The sequence below is a fragment of the Cupressus sempervirens genome, chromosome 11, assembly GCF_028749045.1.
Source record: "Cupressus sempervirens isolate cs-2001-9-10 chromosome 11, ASM2874904v1, whole genome shotgun sequence".
NCBI classification, from domain to species: Eukaryota; Viridiplantae; Streptophyta; class Pinopsida; order Cupressales; family Cupressaceae; genus Cupressus; species Cupressus sempervirens.
In genome coordinates this window covers 162,137,705-162,160,582 of record NC_143128.1, presented here as the reverse complement: position 1 = coordinate 162,160,582, position 22,878 = coordinate 162,137,705, and the positions used below count along the sequence as shown (strand labels likewise).

General features: G+C 35.0%; 1 pseudogene; it reads right to left on the bottom strand.

Moving 5' to 3' along the window:
• The window catches only part of LOC149528694 (subtilisin-like protease SBT6.1), a 28,420-nt pseudogene extending 5,770 nt beyond the window's left edge, over positions 1–22,650 (bottom strand).
• Positions 22,651–22,878: the final 228 nt, after the last annotated feature.

Genomic DNA, 22,878 nt, shown 5'->3' with positions numbered 1-22,878 from the left:
TGACATTCTAAAATACAAGCTAAAAGGACCAAGTGATAAGAATCTAATGTCTTCTCCACTTTGAATTCTGCAACATTCAGGCAATATCCTTATTAATTTTGAGACATGTAAATAATAGATGCAAAAACCACAGAAAGATAACCATACACAATAACATCAGGTTTGTTAACTAGCAAAAGCCCTGATCAAAGGGAAAACCTCTGTAGGGATGGTACCCACAAGATGGTGTACTAATATTGAAGTTCCTTGTGAAAGGATGGACCTTGTTAGAAGTTAATTTAAGTTATTGAAACTCAAAACTCAACATGAATTCCAAAATAATAGATGATTCATCCCTAATTATTCTAATTCTATGATAACAAAAGAGATGATAAATGGCTATCTTACCAAACCCTAAAGTCCATCAATCATGCATAGATTGATGTTTCAAATTCCAATAATAGAACATTAAATGATTGATTCATATGAATTTTTTTCACAGTATAAGACATTCCAACTAGATCAACTTCAAGGATGACTAGTGCCTTATCTACTGGGCTATAGACTCACAGGGATTAGACATCTACTTCTAGATCTTATCTTAACACTTTGTGAAAAGATTATCAATGTTCATTTCCAGATCTCATACTTACCAAAATCTTCAATGAAAATCATAAAGTTCTTCCAATTTACATTAATCCTTTACATAACCCATTAGATTATTAGCAAAAGTAAACTAAAATATAATTCAAAATGAATTACAACTGAAATTTAATAAACTTTTCCATTAATTCTCAGAGTTCAAGATGGAGATAAAAGAATAGACAAGATCTAGGATGAACAACTAGCTTTCTACAATTTGTACTAACTTCTTTTAAACTATATATAATTTAATGACCATCCCTATTAGAAAACAACTCAAATAGACCAACAATTATTAACTTTCTATTCAATTTTGGAACTGAATTACAGTGTGCATGGATTGACTCAAAACATGAACAAAACCTAGTTCAGCCAAAAGAAACTCGGACCCTCACTCCACATCTTCAAAATCCTTTTATAGAAAAAGAATTGCAATAACCTTCAGATGGGATGACACATACTGAAAATCTAGTTACAATAACTTCTTCATTTGAGACAAAACAGTTACAAAAAGAATGTTGGAGATAGCCAAAATTTGAATAGCTATCAATTTTGATGTTCATGATTAACTATATTAATTTGTAATGAGAGCACACCCATAGCAGGTGAACCACAAAGATAAGGTGTCTCTATTAGATAGTTGTCCTTCCTTTTGATGTTCTTTGACCTTTTTTTGCATGCCCGATCGCTATCTCCATTTAGAATTGCCTTTGTGTCAACTATCACCTCCCTTATGGTAATATTTGATTCTTCATCTGGCTAGGTGGCTCCCCTAACTATATTCAATTTTTTAAGGCACTTATTCCACTTTTCATTAGTTAAATATCTAACCTCTACAACTGCCTTGTTCATGCCTGCCTCCAGCTTGATGTTGCAATATCTGTTTCTCCATTGTTGTACACAATAAACCTCTCATGCTTCAAAATGCCATCAAAAGAATCTGACCATTCTTGTCAATCCCTTATCTTATTCTCATCATCAATTATCTTCTAGATAAAACTAGGTGTGTCATTGGCAATGGTCTTCATTTTATTGCTTATTAACTACAATTTCCCAGAAAAGACTACATTTAATTCTTTCACTCTATTTACCATTTTCCTTGTGGAAATAATGGTTTCTTTAGGCAATTATTTCTTTTTGGAAAAAATTGGGACTAGTTTATCAAAGAATGGTATGTAAGGGCCCCATTTAGTAAATAAGGGTGAAATAATGGGTAGTGCTTCCGTACACTAGTATTCTACTCCATGCAATGCAATATAACTACTATGAATACCCTGAGAAACCTGTTTAAGAACACTTATCTTATGTGAGAGCATGCTCTCCATTGTTCTGATCTCTGTTTCTTTTCTAGCTTCTAGCTTATCCACTTCCATTTGTTGATCTATACCCACATTTGTTGCATCAACTTTAGTTTGGATCTCTTGATCCTTGACCTTTGTGATAGGCTTGCTTACATTTCTTAAATTCCTCACCTCATCCATGAGGGTAGCCACTCTTTTCTATAGTACATATGTTCTTTTGAGTTCTTCCTCATATTTCTTCCTTATATCAATGAATATGCTATAAGTTTGATATAATTGGTCTTCTAGGATATCCATTTTGCTCTTCCCCATTAGTGAAGTACTATTAATTAGATTATGAATTTGGTCACTTGAAGTAGTTGTGACAATCCAGAATACCATGTTTCCTTGGGGGGAATCTCTGACTTCCATTAGAGTTGGCTTGTTAGATTTAGGGGCTAGGCTCTATATAGCCATCATCTTGGAGTCCACATTGAATCCAGACCCCTATAACTTTCCTATAATATTTGTCTCCTCAAATGAGACAAATTTATCTTGCCTTCTAATCTAGTTCAGCATCAAGGATGAGGTGAGCTCCCATCCTGAGAAGAGTAACATCACACTCCTCTCCACTAGTTCCTTGGCCTCATTCACAGTGAGATTCTTGCTATTTGGGTCATACTCTTGTAACTTTTAAACCAATTCAACTATTTTCTCTTGTTAATCTCTTGGCTGCATCTGAAGAGTGAGTTCTTTTTGTTTAATTTTGAACAAAAATGATTTGAACACCTCTTAATTCATGAATTTTTCATCCTTCATAAATTCTTGAGCTTGGATTATCCTTTAATCCAACATCCTTATTTGAAGCTCAATCTTGTTAGGGATTCATTCATTTTGGCCAGCCTGCTTTATCAAGAAATTATGCCTTATATCATCAAAATATTCTGTACCCCTTGGCAAAATCTGCAGTTCCTTCTCCCTTATCTTGTTTAGGATTTCTATTATTTTTTGTTGTTTCCTACCTCCTTGGGCTCATGATGAACTCTCAACTTGATCAACTTCCACATCAATTTCTATAACATCATCCTATTGTAGAGATTGAGGCTTTGCTCTGTCTCTTATTTTAGTAGGTACTTGAGACATTATGGCATCATAATTGTTTAGGCATTTATTATACCTATCCAAGTATCTCTTCTTGGTAAAACCCCTTAAATGGGGGATCAATTATTTTCATTCCCTCTCCCACCCTTATGACCTCTTTCCATCTCAAAGTCTTGTCTCTGTAGTCCTCCGTCTCTAGGCAATTCATAATCACATCTTCCTCCCAATAGGGTTTGCTACTTGGCAGAGTATATTTCCTCATCTACTCTAGGACATGCCTAATGATCTGATTATGATCCAGTGATTCTATCTCTGATACCACTTGATCCGTAAAACTAATCGAGTACTTACTTAGAATAGCTCACGGGTTAGACTTACAAAGATTACATTAGTAAAATCTAACATCAGGATCTTTTAATTATTGATTTGAATCCAATATGTAAATCCAAATCTTTAATCTACTAAGCTCAGAAAAACAACTGCAAGAAAATCACAAAAGAATAGAACCGAGATGATAACGGAGTTCACCGAACATCGGCTACGTCTCCGGATTCGTCAGAAAAATGAATCGATCTATTGCCTTCAAGACTTGGAAACGCCATAGGCTACAAAAAAAAATCAGCTTTTGTCTTACAAGAGGCCTCAAGAAAGCAGCTCCACCTATGTCAATAGCTCCCACGTTGGCAAGACGTCCTTACAAGAGAACATGAAGAAGCTTCGCAAAAGCTTTTACACAATGTAGATTCTTCGCCAAGTTACACAAATTCCTCCAAGGAATGCTTGGCTTATAAGAAGAATTTCTACGAGAAGATTTGAGAAGAGTTGGATGATCAACTGATGGATCCCCCCCTCTTAAGCCTACATTCCCCCCTTTATATACAAGAAAATATGCCAAAATTAGGCTAAAATGGATAAAGGGCTTATTTATTATCCCATATCCGAAATCCCTTTTTTAGCCTTTGAAATATTCGGCTAAATGAAAAATAGGGGGTTTATCTTAGCCATTTAACAACAAACACCCTTATTTAAAAGGGTTCGTGGCAACGGATAAGGTTTAAAATAAACCTATGCCACAAATATTTTAAGTGCTCAGTGTGGCGCAGTGGCAATGCTTATTTTGGAGGCCCGACCGGTCGAGGTTCAAACCCCACCGGCAGCTTTTAAGCCCGAAACCACGGATAGATAAGCTTCAAATAAAAATAGCGCCTAAATTATTTTGCAACGTGGGTTTAGCGCAACGGCCATCATATGTTTTGATAAGCTGCCGGCCGGGGGTTCCAACCCCGCCGGCGGCCTTCCTTTTTTTTTGAAATTGCGCTAAGGAATGTTTAAATCTATATTGCCGTCAATGCATTTTAAATGTCATACATGGTCTAATGGTTAATGTATTAATTTTGGAGGTCATTGGTCATGAGTTCAAATCCGACTATGAACTCTTTTTTAAATGAAAAACAAACCTTCCTTCGAGATGCCATGTGTCGAATGTTGATAACTTTGCTGACGTTATGATGACATCATCAATATTCATCTTTTACTCCAAACTTTAAAATGGCATAACTTTCACGTACGGACTCCTTTTCTAATGAAACAAACACCGTCAGAAAGCTCTCGACAAGCTCTTTGATTTGAAATCCATTGTTGACCACTTTGGAGATGATTATTTTTTCACCTTTTTTGTTGACCTCTATTCCTGGTTCGCTGAGTTGACCAGCCTTTGACCAAGCTTTGACCGGCAATATCTTGCACAAACAGACTCCTTTTTCATCCATTCCAGTTGTGCCAGATTCAAAATTTTGTGCTCTATGCGATGGCACTACTTCCGAGAGAAATTGGAACACTTCAATTTTAGGTCCTGAAGATCCTCCTGGATCACCTAACCAAGTCAATAGGATCATAGGTTCTAGAAGGGGTTGAGGGCAATAGGAATTCACTCATGCATGCATCTATTTCTTCTATGATATCCTTCCCTATGACAAAATCTCATATTTTGATATTTCTTGGAACAAAGGAACCATTTTTACTATAGGTCATAGATATTCCCTATTCATCATTACTAACTGCTAGAAAAATTCTATTGTCCCCAATCTCTCTGGAATATATTTAGTCAAAACATGGTGGGGTTGGGGACATCCATAAACCCTTGTTAAAAAAAATTTTTCAAAAAGAAACAAACTAGCCTAATCATGGCCTAACTTTCTATTCCCATTAGGACATGCAGAGGGTCTAATCAACATCTTGACACCCCTAGGAACCATCTCTGTCATATCAACAATCATATTGGAAATCAGAAAAACAAAATCATTATAAAAAGCAACAACATTCGAATAGGGATAAAACCTTTACCATAATCGAGTCCATAGCTACATGGGAAGGTTTTCTCCATTCTCCTCTGTTCCTTCAATGAAATCAGGACTGATGTACCATATATTGTTGTAGAGGATGATGCACATCAATAATGAGTAGTAGTGGAATTTGAAATTCCCCATCTCTCCCCTCTAAGCAACAATAATTTCATTGTGCATCACATTGATTATATGTGTCACAAAATCATATCCTACATTATGGTGCACGTCTTGAATGTCTAGAGCAATGATATATTTCTAGGAGCATTCATTGTGCCATTTAGTCCAATTACCTTATCCACTCCAAACATAATATATTGGAAGTATAAGTATATGTTGAAGGATTCTAGAGGCATGAGATCTCCTACCTTCTTTGGGAACTCGCCCTTCCCCTTCTTGGATTTGGGGATATGTCTTCGCATGACCTTTCCAGTGAAGAAACTCTTATGATTCTTGAATGTCTCATTCATCATCTCTTGCTCATTGGGATTTTTCATTGGTCCTCCCATGTTAAAAAATTCAATGAAGGTATCTCTATCCAATTTGCATAGTAAACTCATATCCTTCCTATAGAATTCATGATTTGTAGGATTGTAGTATTTTATTAAAGCCTTCACCAAGTCTACATTCATAACCATCTTTTCAAACCTGCAAAACCTATTATTGTAAAAATACCAGAATATCTCATTTCCATTGGTTTCTAGCACGGTCACATCCCTACAAAAAATATATGTATCTTTGAAAATATGTGAGTTTACTGTCTGAGCATGGGATGATCCTGGTCGAAAATAAATCCACTCTTCTACATAGAGGCTAGCTAGCTTTGTTTTGGGTTTCTCAACACCTTGTGAAACTTCTTCCACAATGACTTGAGCTATTATATTTCCTTCATCCTACACCATTTTCTTTGCATTCCCATTCTTCAACACTTTTTTTGGAAGTAAAATCTTTAAAAAACAACTTGGCGCTCAATTCTCTTTGGGCTCTGAAAGTTTGTGAATTTTGTAATTAGAAATCTATTGCATCACCTTTTTAATAGAAGCTAAGCAAAAGAATAGCATTAATGATGTCTTTAAGTTGGAATGCATGAGAATTCCCAAAAACTCCAAAAGCATGACAATCTGGCTTTATGGCACTTGTATTGCCAGCTTTCAAAATCTATTTTGTATTTTTTTAGGCAATGCCTATCTTTTTGGTAATCATGAATTTTCAATAGTCATTTTACCATTAAACTCTCATGTTGTGACCATGTGAACATTATAGACTAGTTGGTTGTTCACAGCTTCATAAGGCTTATATGCTAACTTTCATTTCTCCTTGTGACTGTGCGAAACCCTTGGTCATTGCTTTGTTATTTATCTTTATATTTAACACCTTAGTCTTGCAACCAAGCAAACATTGTTCAAATGCCTTATTGCTGCTTTGCTATTTTCTTTTTGCTTCATGCTCTTAACTGCATGACTAGGTGACCACATAAATCTTCATAACCTTCTAACCATGTTGCATGATCGTTGCTCAATTTTGATTCTCCTCCATAGATATCTTTCAACTTGTTCCACATTTCATGAGTAGTAGGACAATCTTTGACTTTATCAAATTCAAGATAATTCAGAGTAGAGGCAATGTCAATCATCATCATGTTGTGATTCTACTTTTCCATAATTTGATACATAGACAAAGATGCAATAGGTGACACATATTTTCTATCTAGATATTTTAGGCCTTTGTCTTCAATGGTTGCCAAAATGTAGCTTCATGAGTTCCTACCATGCTCGGAAGTTAGCTCTATTTAGCTTAGGAATCTCCCTTCTGTAAGATATCTTGATCTTGAGCTTAGGTCCTTGAAACCTTATCTGTAAGCACCAAATGCTCTAATACCAATTGTTGGAAATGGAGAGTAACTGAGAGGGACAGGCTGAATCAATTACTACAAAAAAAAATCCAAAAGTCCCTTTAAGATGTCAATACAATATAAAACTAATAACTTGTTGTAACTCGATTAACACTGAATATTTTACTATAACTTGGTTAACACTGAATATATTACTGTCACTCGGTTAGCACAGATAACTTAAGATATTAATGTGATTAGCCTTTATTAACTTAGTTGTCGAAACATAAGGGAAATAAAATGAACATAAGAGACACCGAGATTTAATGTGGAAACCCAATTTGGGAAAACTGCCAATTGCAACTAATTATTATTTTTCAATCTTCTAAAGTGAGCCCTATTAAGAGCCAATCTTGTTAAAGGTTACAAAACACACTGTTAGGTGTGACCTTGTTAGAGGATTTAATTCACGCTGTTAGGAGTGACCTTGTTAGAGGTCTTCAAAAAATTCAATCTAGAAATGCCACCTTGCTAGAGGATTTTCCAAATAGATGTTAGGCTAACTCTGTTAAGAGTCTAATTCACTACTACAATTATTAGAGAGTAACAATGACTTGACTTGATTGCTAATGCAACTATCTTTGCCGATTCAGATCTAAGTTCTAGCTTGACTACTTGATCCTCCTTGATCAGAATGTTCTTTGTAGCTCGATCAACTCAGATGCTCTACCCTTTATAAATATGCTTCTAATTTGCTTCCTTTATTCATCTTCTTCAATTCGACATTCAATCCTCAACTTGACCTTTCATATATATGATTCACCTTGTCAAGCTACCTTGAATACTCTTTTTAATCAATCAAATGTTAACCCTTAATTTGGCTAGTATTAATTAATAAATTTATCAGACTTAATATATTGATAGTCTGCTAATACAAAATTGAGTAGTCAGTCAACACTAAGAATCCTTCATTAACAAACCAACTTGATTAGAACAAGAGTTCTAACATTAACCAACCCAACTCAATACATACTGACTTCATGCTAACTTTCCTTTAGTGACCAAGTGAACTTGGTTAATACAAAATCTGCTTGATTAACCAATTAAGCTCGATCAATACTGTCTCTGAACTTGGTTATCACTGATTGCTCAACATACATAGGAAACTACCTTTGATGCCCTAGTGAGCTCAGCTTACACCAATTGTTCGATAAAGACTTCATATTTTGTGTAACATCAAAGACAACATACAATCAAATAATTATTTCAATAGTCACCATGCCTCAACTACACCAATTAATTCTTTGATCCAAAAGATGTTTGCATGTAAGTTTGCATAATACAATATTTCATGAATTACATAATGTCTGCATTAGATCTCATTCACAAGTTTGCATATCAAAAAAAAGGTCTCACTAATAATCATAACCAAGGAAAAAATCTTTCATTTATATAAAGTTCTAAAGTAAATTATTGAGTTGGCCTTGAGGTTTCCCAACTTACAATAATAATTAAGGACCAACCTAAGATATTACAATTACACGTTACATTACATCTTTACTCTTTTACATAGTTACAAAAAATATTGGTTCACAATGCTCACAACTCTTCAATTGATGCTCATTAGGATGTGCACATTTGACCACAACATATTCATCATGTCTTCTACCTCTGTCCAAGTCTGCTTAACCAAATTCTATCTCTACTAGGAGATACAATCCAAATATCAGTAAATGCTATCTAGAATCACTGTTTGAATGTTGCCATCACTAAAATAATCATAACTCTATCCAAAATTCATATTTCCACACACACTCTTAACTGTATCATAAATACACTCTATAGAACATTATCCCAAGTCTACATAAGCACAAATACATTCCTCAAACCTCATGAAGCCAAACTATGTCTATTAGTTTGCTAGTCTTCATAGAATAACTAGTATGTTGACATCAATGAAAAACTCTTTCACGTATGCAAAACACAACCTCTGAATCATGTCTCCAAAAATGCTAGGACACTCCCCCATAGTCATACCATCAACATTCATGCTAATGAAGGGTGCCACTTTGGTGTTGAATCCTCACAAATTATCAAATAAATAGGGAAATGATCAGACCCCGAGAAGGGTAGAATTTTAACTTTACACAACCACCTAGCCTTACATCAATATCCTAAAAGCATGAATTGGTCAATATTCTCATCAATATTTAGAAATCCACCTCTCCAATTAGTCCATGTGAAATCCCTATTACGAATCTATACATCCACTAAGCCTTGCGAAGTAAAAAATTCTATGAAGTCTTTTTGTCTCTGACTCATCCAACCTTAGCCTCCTTTTTTCTCAACCGATAAAATAATAACATAAGCTTATTCCTTAGAAAATTCATTTCGAAAGAGATAGTTTCCCATAACTATTTCTTAAGACTTGTATCATTAGGACCATAGATATTAAAAGTATAGAATTAACTCAAAAGTTGTTTAGATGCAACCTCCATTAATTGCCAATTTTCTCATTGGGCTAAAAGTATAACATCTTATTAGTAAATAGATTGTCCTTTGATAAAATGCACACAAATTTGACCCTAAATGACCAAGTGAAAGGACAAATCAACACCAATAGTTGGATAGGTTATCATGGGATTGATAACCTTCCTCTGAATTTTATCGAGTACAACTCCCCATTTGAGATATTCAATGAATCAATTATGAATGCTTTTAACTAGAAAGAACAAAAGGATATCAAGTATCTATCCATAAATGTAGCCTAGATGTGAGAACCTAATAACTGAAAAAAGAAAAAGAAAAACAAAGGCTAGTAGATTGTACAAGGTTCATTTGTTGAATGTTGCATTACATAATGAAAATGAAAAACATGTCTTCGATCTTCTTGAGAGAATTAAAATAAGAGCTTTGAAAGATGTTTTGAAATGATACTGTAATACGGAAACAATGATATTAGAATGTAATTTTAGAGAAAACTGAAAATGACATAAAAATCATGATAAGTGGAAGAAAAAATACATTATAATCAAAGTTTAATGTGCTTAACCTCCAACCTCCCTTCCCTAACTATAAAAGACCATAAAGACTCTTTTACACATTACAACTAAACCATTATTTAAAGAAAAATAGAAACTCCTTTCACAATATTACATCAATCACCAAAATCTTATCTCTATCTCAGACACATAGTTCAAAAAAAGAAAATCTGCCAATACTCTGCCTCTCACAGTCTCTCAAGAAAATGGAATAATTTTGGAAAATCTTCTTCCTTCCTGGAGCACCTAGTCTACAGTCCGGAAGCAAAAAAAGAATGGAACCCCTCTCTCTGCTGCTATTGGCTTATTTATCCTTTCACTTCCTGTGACTTTTCAGTTTCATAATTGATTCTTGAAAGATTTTATGACTCACCTTTCTTTTAAATCTATTTTTTCTCCTGTCTTTATAACTTTTTCTTCTTCTCGATTAACTTTCTTTATCACCATCAATATTTATAATGTTTCTCACAATTATAAATACAACTTTATAATAGGAAGATGTATCATTTAAATTTAATACTGAGCCACAATGTTAAAATTAATCCCTTTTGGATAAATCTAAAACCTCTCTAAACACCATATAACTCATAATATGTGCTTATTTAGACAGCTGGCATATAATTTAACTTTTTAAACTTTATCTAATTGCTTTCGCATGAAATCATCAAACTGTCCATACTTCTATTTTGGTTGTTTCTTTGCAATTGTGAGCTCCTTCATGATGTGCCACATCTTTGCATGGCAATGAGATATCTCCCTATGAAGCATAATAACTGCAATTTTTTGTGCACTTATGGTTTCCCCCTTTCCACCTGTTTATATCATGATAAACATTGTCTTTTACCTTTACTAATAGGAAGCCCCTATCACATATGCATGCTAAAAAATGACATACAATTTGAAAATGAGGACTTGATATCATGGTGATTGTACTTGGAAATGTGACGTTCTTCCTTCCATCCAAGAAAACCCTCTCTTTTATTATATAACATACATTGAATGCCTGAATGCTAAGAACAAAAAAAGAGTTGATATCTAAAATTTCCTCGTATATGATCTTCTATAGATACTAATACTTCAACTAGGTGGTTAAATAATATCAACTCCAGATGAGTAATGTTCATAGTTTTATTGTTTCTCAGAATATAAAGTAGGAGATCTAAAAATAAAGTTGCGACTTCAATGTCATTTCTCCATTCTAAAGGGCCACTCCCAATGGTGTCACATGCTGCATATCCACTAATTCTTGAAGTGAACTATTAATAGGAAACAACTCGCACTGCACATACTGTTGCATCAACTGATCAACCAAAACTAAAGCCATCATAATCTCAACCATCGACACAACTCTAGGTACTACACATGGATCAAGACGACCATGTGCCTAAAGTTCAGTCTCCTCCCTATCTCCAGTGACAGTCATTTGTTTCTTCCACTGAGAGTTAATTTTGATGGTGGCATAGATCGTGAGTTTTCTATCAATGAGAATTGAGTTTAGAAATTTGGTGTCGATTATTATAAAGCCTGTGATCTGCCATCTTCATGTTGCAAAGGATGTGCTCTGTCGTGATGAAGTTCAATTTCACCATGCCTCTTAGGATTGCAAAAGAAACTAATTTCTACAATTATGTCTCTCTTTATAGTATATGCCTTGTATAAAGCAATTCATATGCACTTTCGGCAGAAATGTGAACATATATTACCGAAAGCTTGAGCTCACAGGTCATATGGCCAGAGACAGCATTGTGGTTATATTCACAACCTATCAGTTACTCCATGAGTGAAACCAATATATTGCTTGCATTCCTTGAGCATCTGATCAAAAGATTGTAGAGGATTTAAAACCTTATAAACTCATCCTTCCTTGGTCTATGCCACAAGTTTGGAGTACCTTTTTCCACTCTGTCCATGAATCCAATACATTTTTCTTTACTTTCTAATGCCATCTTCATGTAATGTACATGTCTGAGAGAAACTTGTTTTCTTCCACTTTGAATTGTAGATAACACCAATGTTTTTGATGTTGTGTATCAATCACTCCAAGCTATTTTTGAAGCCTTCAATATGGTCTTCTCTTGTCAACTAGAAGGTACTGAGCTCTTCTACAATCCAGAAAATATGCCATGACCATATTTACCTCTTCAAACCCTCCACAAAGATTTTGGAATCTTTCCATAGAAATAACACAATGAGAAGTCCAACATTCCTATGGTCACGAGACCTGAAAATTCCACATCCTGACACTCTTGCTTCACATGATTGGCAAGCTGAACACATTTAGAGGGCTCGACACCATATTTTGATTCTTCATCACTTGTGTTAACTTGCATCAAAACTTTCAAAGGTGCCCTTCCAAGACTTGCTACAACGCTATCAAGGTGATTTGCAATCTTGGAACTATCCACACTTTCAACCATATACAATTTGGGCACACCAGCTAGAAGGGGTTTTGCCTTGTTACTCTACAGGTGCCCCAACAAAATGCCATTAGATATTTGTAGGAAATTGTGGTACTTTATAGAGTAGCTACTAAATATGATTTTCCCCGAAATAATGATGCCCAACATCATAAAATTCTTTTATGAGAGACACTAGCTTCATCTTGCTCACATTACAATACTATATAATTTTTGAAAAGGTAGGGCAGATTTATCCATCTTCATATTGATATGCAATATTCAATGTGTTTATTTCACGGGAATTGCTCTCCCTATTGAACTGCATAAATGTTGATGAAGCATAGGGAATATAGTCACTGATTTTGAGGTTGCACAAAACACAACTTCTTTATTTTAACATCTAGAATGCCAATATGTGACTTTGAGCACCAAGTCGTATGCATCTTTTAACAAGGAGAATACATTTGGAATTGGATCAATTTGACTCGAAATGTGAAGAGAGTGTCATCTTTGGGTTGAACTAAATCTTTGTGATTGAACACTGAACTTTTGAACTAAGGAACCTTGAAGATTTACCATGATGGTATTTTATCTCTTGACTAGGGTTCCTCCCCAAATAATGACCTCCAAACTTTTGCACTAACCCTGAATCATGAACTAGGGGCTAGACTTTGAACTTTTCTGAATTAACGAATCTGCATTTTGAAACCAGAGTTTGAACTTTGCTTGCATTGAACCTATAGGATGGGTCAATTAAACCATTGAACCACTCCAAACTACTTTGAACTGAGGTTCAAAGTGGTTTGAAAACACAAATTATAATTTTTAAAACCATGTCCATATTGGGTACTAATAGGGGCTCTAATTGAGGGACTGTTTTTGATGCAAAAACAGAGAACTCCAACAATCTCTAATTAAAGATGATTGTCTTTTCCATTGGGCAAATAGAGTCAATAAGAAAAGAAGACTGAGAGCTGCTTACAGAGAGGGCAGAGGGGAGCAAGGCAAAACCAACAAAACAAAAATTGACAACAAACACCTAAACTACTAGTAAGCTTGAAGCTTGGACATTATTCCAACTACCACTACGCACAACAAAAACTTATTTACAATATTTACAAAGGTCGGAAGAGGACCTACCATAAAGACTGGAAGAAAGAAAAGTTTAAGTAATCCATTTGCCAATTGAGAGAAATAGGAGCCTTTTCAAATTAGCAAAGCGCATCTCAATAGAATAGCTCCAAACCATTGCTTGTTGATGACTCTTTTGATGCCAAACTTCAAACTGACTGCGTGCATGCATATGCTGATCCAACATTCTTTTTCGAATAGCCACAATTCATCATAGTACTCTCCTTCACTTGAGAATTGATCCCTCACATTGGCAAGACTTGATTCCACCTCAAGCTGAAAAACATGAAATAAAGAAAGCTCACCAAGAGATGATGAATAACGTCTCAAAATGTTGTCATGAAGATTCGATTCTCGCACATGATTATAGTCAGCTTGCAACCATAATGACGCCTCCTTCAACATAGGATCAACCCTCAGATATATGTCTTCTTCATTTCTTTCAAGGAACGAGTTGTCATTAAAAATTCCATCCCTTTCTCTTTCCAAGATGTCATCATATGTTTCAGTATTTCTCCCACAATCCAAATCAACAACACTGTACATAGATGGATGAAAATAAAAATTGTCAATGAATGTATCATTCTGAATATGATTTGAAGAAATACCTTAAACATCATCAAAGAAATGATCCAGCTTGAGTTATGACAAGAATGTGCCTATGATCTCTTCATCTTCATCGAGAATCGCATTCCCGAACATATCAGCTGAGATGCTACTAGATTGAAAGTCAGCTTCATATTTCTTTGCTTCCAGCAGGAGTTCAACAAAGGCATCTTTATCTAGAGGCATCTTTGTCTCATCTCTATGAAGAATTGAATCGCCATCAAAAGGGCTTGTTTGAGAGAGATCTTCCGGCTGAATATATAAAAAAAATTGCCAATGATTTCTTCTTGTTGATCAAGTGATGCTTCAGATGGGTAGTTTGCAAACTGATTACTAGTTTCAGTATCTTCATAATGAGAAAGAAGATTTTCATCATGCACTTTCACCTGGTCATTTTTACATATTTCATCCTTGAACGGAACAAGTCTTTGCATGGGCTGATCACTAGTTTGCAAGCACGAGGAATTATCTTCATTCTTCATAAAAATAGGAAGTTCATTTTCAAGCTACGTGTTATTCTGAATCCTTTCATGAAGAAGATTTTTAAAAGAAAGATGATCAACATCAAAGATGAATGATTTAAAATCCGGAGGCAAGTTGTCTACTTTCTCACCAATAGGGATTTTTGAAACAAGAATACTATCAATATTCCTGAAATTGAAACTTTCAAGACATGGGGAAAAATATTTGAATGCACCTCCATTAAAATGAGCATTTTCTACAAGATCTGTTGCTACAATATCTTCAAAATGAAAAGATTCAAGAAAAGGATTTTTTCTACATTCTCATTCAAAAAACCAATACCCTCACAATCTTTTGTGACATTTAAATATTCATTTTCAGATAAAGCACCCGAGAAAGCATCTCAACAAAATCTTTAGGCAAATAATAATCACCATGACCTCCTACTGTAAAAATTTGTACATGAGATGAAGAAAGATCTTGAGATAAAATTTTACCATGATTGCTTACCATTTCTCCATTGTTAGCGCATATAGTCTCATCCATTGAAATTGGACCAACATGAGGATGGAGTAACTTTGGCTGTACTTCTTGGTCATTCATGACAAGGAGATTGAGATACATGGGCGAGACTAAGATAATGGGAGGTTCATCATCATCTACCTCCAAATGCTTTTTCAACCAAGCCACCTTCTCTTCAAGGTTTTGCAAATCTTTCAACTTATGAAATCTTCCATAGAGGCCTTTCCACAGTAGCCAAGATTTTGCATCATCTTCAAAGCTTATGCTTTTTTGAATACCCTTGGAAATACTTTCTCTAAATCTATCCACAAAGTCACCCAACACTTTATCTTCAATTTGACAAAGCTCCAAGAGAGAAGGGTCTGGCATTGGCTTTCTCATGACTTCCATATCTAGCATGGTCTTCATATAGAGTCACCAATTTCTTGCCTACGAAGATAATCATAAAACTGAGGAAGAAAATGTTAGGTGCTTAAATCTTCACTTTGATTCCCTAGTAGAGTCGCCAAAAATCTATTAGTGAATAGATTGTCCTTTGAGAAAATGTATGCAAATGTGGCCCTAAATGCCCAAGTAAAAGGACAAATCAACACCAACAGTTGGATAGGTTATCATGGGATTGATAACCTTCCTCTAAATTTTATTAGGAACAGCTCCCCATTTGAGATATTCAATGAATCAATTATGAATGCTTTTAACCAAAAAGCACAAAAGGATATCAAGCATCTATCCATAAATACAACTTAGATGCAAGAACCTAATAACTGAAAAGAAAGAAAAACAAAGGCCAAAAGATAACACAAGGATCATTTGTTGAATGTTGCATTACATAATGAAAATGAAAAACATGTCTTCTATCTTCTTAAGAGAATTAAAATCAAAGCTTTGAAAGATGTTTTGAAATGATAGTGTAATAAGGAAACAATGATATCAGAATGTAATTTCAAAGAAAATTGAAAATGACGTAAAAATCATGATCAATGGAAGGAAAAATACATTATAATTGAAGTTTAATGTGCTTGACCTCCAACCTCCCTTCCCTGACTGTAAAAGACCATAAAGACTCTTTTACGCATTACAGCCAAACCATTATTTAAAGTAAAATAGAAACTCCTTTCATAATATTACATCAATCGCCAAAATCTTATCTCTGTCTCAGACACACAGTTCAGAAAAAGAAAATTTGCCCATGCTCTACCTCTCATAGTCTCTCAAGAAAATGGAACAATTTTGGAAAATCTTCTTCCTTCCTGGAGCACCCAATCTACAGTTTAGAAGTAGAAAAAGAATGGAACCCCTCTCTCTGTTGTTGCTGGCTTATTTATCCTTTCACTTCTCATGGCTTTTTAGTTTCATAACTGATTCTTGAAAGATTTTATGACTCACCTTTCTTTTAAGTCTATTTATTCTCTTGTCTTTATAACTTTTTCTTCTTCTTGATTAACTTTCTTTATCACCACCAATATTTATAATTTTTTTCACAATTATAAATACAACTTTATAATAGGAAGATGTACCATTAAAATTTAATAGTGAGCCACAATGCTAAAATTAATCCTTTATGGATAAATCTAAAACCTCTCTAAACACCATATAACTCATAATATGTGCTTATTTAGACAACTGACATATAATTTAACTTTTTAAACTTTATCTGATTGCTTTGGCACGAAATCATCAAACTGTCCACACTTCTATTTTGGTTGTTTCTTTGCAATTGTGAGCTCCTTCATGCTCTGCCACATCTTTGCATGACAATGAGATATCTCCCTCTGAAGAAAAATAACTGCAATTTTTTGTGCACTTATGGTTTCCCCTTTTCCACCTATTAATATCATGATAAACATTGTCTTTTACCTTTACTAATAGGAAGCCCCTATCACATATGCATGCTGACAAATGACATATAATTTGAAAATGAGGACTTGATATCACGGTGATTGTACTTGGAAATGTGACATTCTTCCTTCCATCCAAGAAAACCTTCTCTTTTATTATATAGCATATGTTGAATGCCTAAATGCTAAGAATAGAAAAAGAGTTGATATCTACAATTTCCTCATATATGATCTTCTATAGATACTAATACTTCAATGAGGTGGTTAAATAATATCAACTCCAAATGAGCAATGTTCATAGTTTTATTGTTTCTCAGAATATAACATAGGAGATCTAAAAACAAAGTTGCGACTTCAATGTCATTTCTCCATTCTAAAGGGCCACTCCCAATGGCATCACATGCTTCATATCCATTGATGCTTGAAGTGAACTATGAACAGGAAACAACTCACACTGCACATACTATTGCATCAACTGATCAGCCAAAACCAAAGTCATCATTATCTTAACCATCGACACAGCTCTAGGTACTACACATGGATCGAGATGACCACATGCCTGAAGTTCAGTCTCCTCCCTATCTCCGGTGACAGTCATTTGTTTCTTCTACTAAGAGTGAATTTTGATGGTGGCATAGATTGTGAGTTTTCTGTCAATGAGAACTGAGTTTAGAAATTTTCCATTGGCGTCGACTTTGATAAAGCCAGTGATATGCCATCTTCATGTTGCAAAGGCTGTGCTCTGTTGTGATCAAGTTTGATTTCACCATGCCTCTTAGGATTGTGAAAGAAACTAATTTATGCAATTATGTCTCTCTTTATAGTATATGCCTCGTATAAAGCAATTCATATGCACTTTTGGCAAAAACCTGAACATATATCACCCAAAGCTTGAGCTTATGGGTCATATGGCTGGAGACAACATCGTGGTTATATTCACAACCTATCGGTTAGTCCATGAGTGAAACCAATATATTGCTTGCATTCCTTGAGCATTTGATCAAAAGATTGCAGAGGATTGAAAACCTTATTAGCTCATCCTTCATTGGTCTATGCTACGAGTTTGGGGTACCTTTTTCCACTCTGCCCATGAATCCAATGCATTTTTCTTTACTTTCTAATGCCATCTTCATGTAACGTACATGTCTGAGAGCAACTTGTTTGCTTCCACTCTGAATTGTAGATAATGCCAATGTCTTTGATGTCGTGTATCAATCACTTCAAGCTATTTTTGAAGCCTTCAATATGGTCTTCTCTTGTCAACTAGAAGGTATTGAGTTATTCTACAATCCAGAAAATATGTCATGATCATATTTACCTCTTCAAACTCTCCACAAAGATTTTGGAACCTTTCCATAGTAGTAACAGAATGAAAAGTGCAACATTCCTATGGTCACGAGACCTCAAAATTCCACATCCCAACACTCTTGCTTGACATGCTTGGCAAGCTAGACACATTTAGAGGGCTCAACACCATATTTTGATTCTTTGTCACTTGTGTTGACTTGCATCAAAACTTTCAAAGGTGCCCTTCCAAGACTTGCTACAATGCTATCAAGGTGATTTGCAATCTTGGAACTATCCACACTTTCAACCATATACAAGTTGGGCACACTTGCTAGAAGGGGTTTTGCCTTGTTACTCAAAAGGTGCCCCAACAAAATGCCATTGGATATTTGCAGGAATTTGTGGTACTTTATAGAGTAGCTATTAAATATGATTTTCCATGAAATAACAATGCCCAGCATCATAAACTTCTTTTATTAGAGACACTAGCTTTGTTTTGCTCACTTTACAATACTGTAGAATTTTTGAAAATGTAGGGCAGATTTATCCATCTTCATATTGATATGCAATATTCATTGTGTTTATTTCATGAGCATCGCTCTCCCTGTTGAATTGCATAAATGTTGATGAAGCATAGGGGAAATTGTCATTGATTCTAAGGTTGCACGGAACATGACTTCTTTATGTTAACATCCAAAATGCCAATATGTGACTCTGAGCACCAAGTTGTATGCATCTTTTAACAAGGAGAATAGATTTGGAATTGGATCAATTTGACTCGAAAATGTGAAGAGAGTGCAATCTTTGGGTTGAGCTAAATCTTTGTGATTGAACTTTGAACTTCTGAACTAAGGAACCTTGAAGATTTACCATGATGGTATTTTATCTATTGACTAGGATGCCTCCCCAAATTATGACCTCCAAACTTTTGCACTGATCCTAAATCATGGACTAGGGGCTAGACTTTGAACTTTTCTAAATTAATGAATCAACATTTCAAAACCAGAGTTTGAACTTTGCTTGTATTGAAGCTATAGGATGGGTCAACTAAACCATTGAACCACTTTGAACTACTTTGAATTGAGGTTCAAAGTGGTTCGAAAACATGAATTACAAGTTTTAAAACCATGTACATATTCGGTTTTAATACATCTATAGTAACATTCTTCCACAATATCACAAGACCCCTTGAAACTCCATCAACAACCATAAAACACATTCCATTTTGAAAATATTTTAGTCAACTGATCTAAGCCTTTTGCCTCCACCTTTGTTTCTTGTAACATAATCATACCCAGTTGCACTTGATCAAGACATTGCTTGATCATGCACATTTTTATAGGGGCATTACAACCCTTGACAGTTCACAAAATGATCGTCATTACTATTGGGAAAAGGTAAAGCCTTTTCCCAATCTCGATAGCTTAGTTTAGTCTACTATATTACTAGCCAATTCCAACTCAATCCTATTTGGTCTACCTCCCCTTTTCTTTTTTTCCCCTATTTCCAGTGTAAATATTTGAGATTGAGTTTGACTTATCCCTTGGTGCTATCTAATTTATCTTGCAATCCAAAAGTATCATGGTCAACATCTTCATCCTGGGTTTCATAACATGAGTCCAAATCTAAAATATTCCATCCACTATCTTGGACACCTTCAAATAAATCCGCAAGATTTTCAATCAGACAAATGATTCTATTTCTAAAGTCAGACCTATATCTACCTTCCTCTCGACTTAAAAGCATTGGATGGATCATCATCAAACTAATGCGTTTCTTTCTCATTATTTGTTTTTGCACTTTGATCCCTTTTCAATTCATCACTTTCCTCCAGATTATATCCTATTGATGGTCTAGAGTCTTGAATAAAACATATAAGAGACTTAGTATTATTCTCTATAGCTTTATCCTTTACCTCGATCGTTGATTTACCTACTAACATTATCTCACCTTCTATGACTTTATCCAAAAGGGTTTGAATTTCAAGGTATTGAGAGGCTTGCAACTCTATGTTCTAAAAACATGATGTTGGAATTTCTTTAAAACCTGGATTGATAAAGAATCTATTGTGACCACTACATTTATTCCATTGTCCCCATCAAAGAAGCAATCAACCAATATTCGAGCCATCTCAAAACTATTCGCATAGTTATTCATATATGACCAATGATTGTTAATAATTATATCATATTCATATGGTACAAAAATTTCATCCGACTTTGTGGTTGATTTCATCAATGCTCTAATAACATCCATTGATTAGTCAACCTCTAAAGCCTTTCCTTTTAATGACTCTACTCCTATATTTCCTAGTGGCTCATTATAAACCCCTATATCCACCACAATCTTTTGCTTCCATTAACCTTTGTTAGTGAACAAATAGTCTTTCAAGAAAATACATACAAATTAACTCTAAATGCCTAAATAAGAAGACTAAATCAGCACTAATAGGTGGATATGTTATCATTGGATTGATAACCTTCCTCTAAATTCTATCAGGTACATCTCCCCATATAGGATGTTGTTAGAAGTTGCAATCTTTCCTTGGTGTGTTTATAAACCAAGGTTAGAACTCCTTTCTTTATTGTTATAATATATTAGGATATAAGCCAAGGTATCCTAATATATTTCTTTTTTGTCCTTTTTCCACTACATCTTATTTTGTCATCTAGTGGAATATGTGAGGACAAATATTTATTGTAATTTCTAATTTAGATTATTCCTCCTTAAGAGGAATCTCACACTTGGCCTCACACACTTATGAATGGTGGCATTCATAGACATGGGAGTTACAGTCTAACTCCTCTCTATCATCTCTATTTAAGAGATGACCCTCCTCTCTCATTTCTTAACAATGAGGTTTCTTCCTCTTCTCAATTATTGTATGAGCGATTGCTCTCTCTCTCTCTCTCTCTCTCTCTCTCTTCCTTCTTAGGCTTTTCATGCCTCATTCATAATGTCACAAGGGGTTTTCTTTGCTTTCCCCTTTCCAAATATCTTGTCTCATGGTGTTGGAACTTGAAGCTTTCTCTCTCTGATTTTATGGTAATATCTTTTCATGCATTTATTCACTTAGATTCTTTCCTGGTATTGCTTATTTACAGATTTCTTTTTCCATTTCTAACATGGTATCAGAGAAGTTTAATCTTTGTTTTGAGTGTTTGCATGAAGGTACGATTTGAAGGAGACTCTTGAGAGAGATTTCGCTAATTTTTTAAAATCTTCTTAAGATGGAAGAAATTGAATTTTTTTTGGGTTTGGCTGGTTTACCCCCAAACATGATTAACTTTTGTGTGCTCTAATTTGTGCAGGTTACTTCTTATTTTATATTAGTTTTTCATCTAACCCCCTTTGGCAGGCTTGCCGCCAAAAGGTTTTCCTATCTAGATATCTTTTTTACTATGATCTAATCACTTCCCAACTGCATATTGGATTCTGAAGTGTTTGACAATGGGTGCGGTATTCTTTGAAGGTTTTATTTTTCTGCTGTGTTTTTTAACATATAGATTTTTTTTAGCAATTTCCATATTTCTCTAAAACTTTCGTAGCCAAGAACTCCTTGTACTAGTGAGAATGTCTTCTGAAACTTATGCCAATACCTAACTCCCTACATACTGGGATTATGTCCTCCTCAATGTCATGGGTCCAAAGGGACCACTCAAGCTGAACAGTCGTAATTGGATGCACCGCATGGGCTCTTCTAATGGTATCAACACTGGCTTCTGTCAGTCCAATATATTTTACTTTTCCCTCTTCCACAAGCTTTTTGAGTTCCTGGATTGTTTGTTCAATAGTACTGACGTATCTATCCTATGCTGATAATATAGATCTATGTACTCCACATCAAGCCACTTAAGGCTTTCTTCACAACATTTCTATGTGGCATCTTTTGAAACACATGCAATGCATCACATATGCTGCCACATTTTGCATACATGTCAATAAGAGAACTCCATGTGATGACATCAAATTCCAAATCTGACTTAACAATGCCAAGATGAACTAGCTTACCCTGCTTGAGAGAAGCGCAAATAGAACATGCACTGAGAATGGTGGAAAAGGTGGCTTGGTTCGGCTTTGTGCCCATCCTCTGCATTTCAAAGAAAAGTTCCAGGGCTTCATCTCCACGCCCAGATTGAGTATATGCTGTAATCATTGCAGTCCAGGAGACAATATTTCTTTCCGGCATCTTGTCAAACAACTGACAAGCTTTCTCTATATTTCCATTCTAAGCATATCCCGAAACCATTATAGTCCAAGTAAACACATTTCTTTCAGGCATTTTGTCAAATAGTGTCTCTGCATCAACCACCCTATTGTTTTGCACGTATCCAGATATCATAGCATTCCAGGATACCACATTTCTGTTGCAAAATTTATCAAAGACGTGGCATGCATCCTTCATATTTCCAAAACT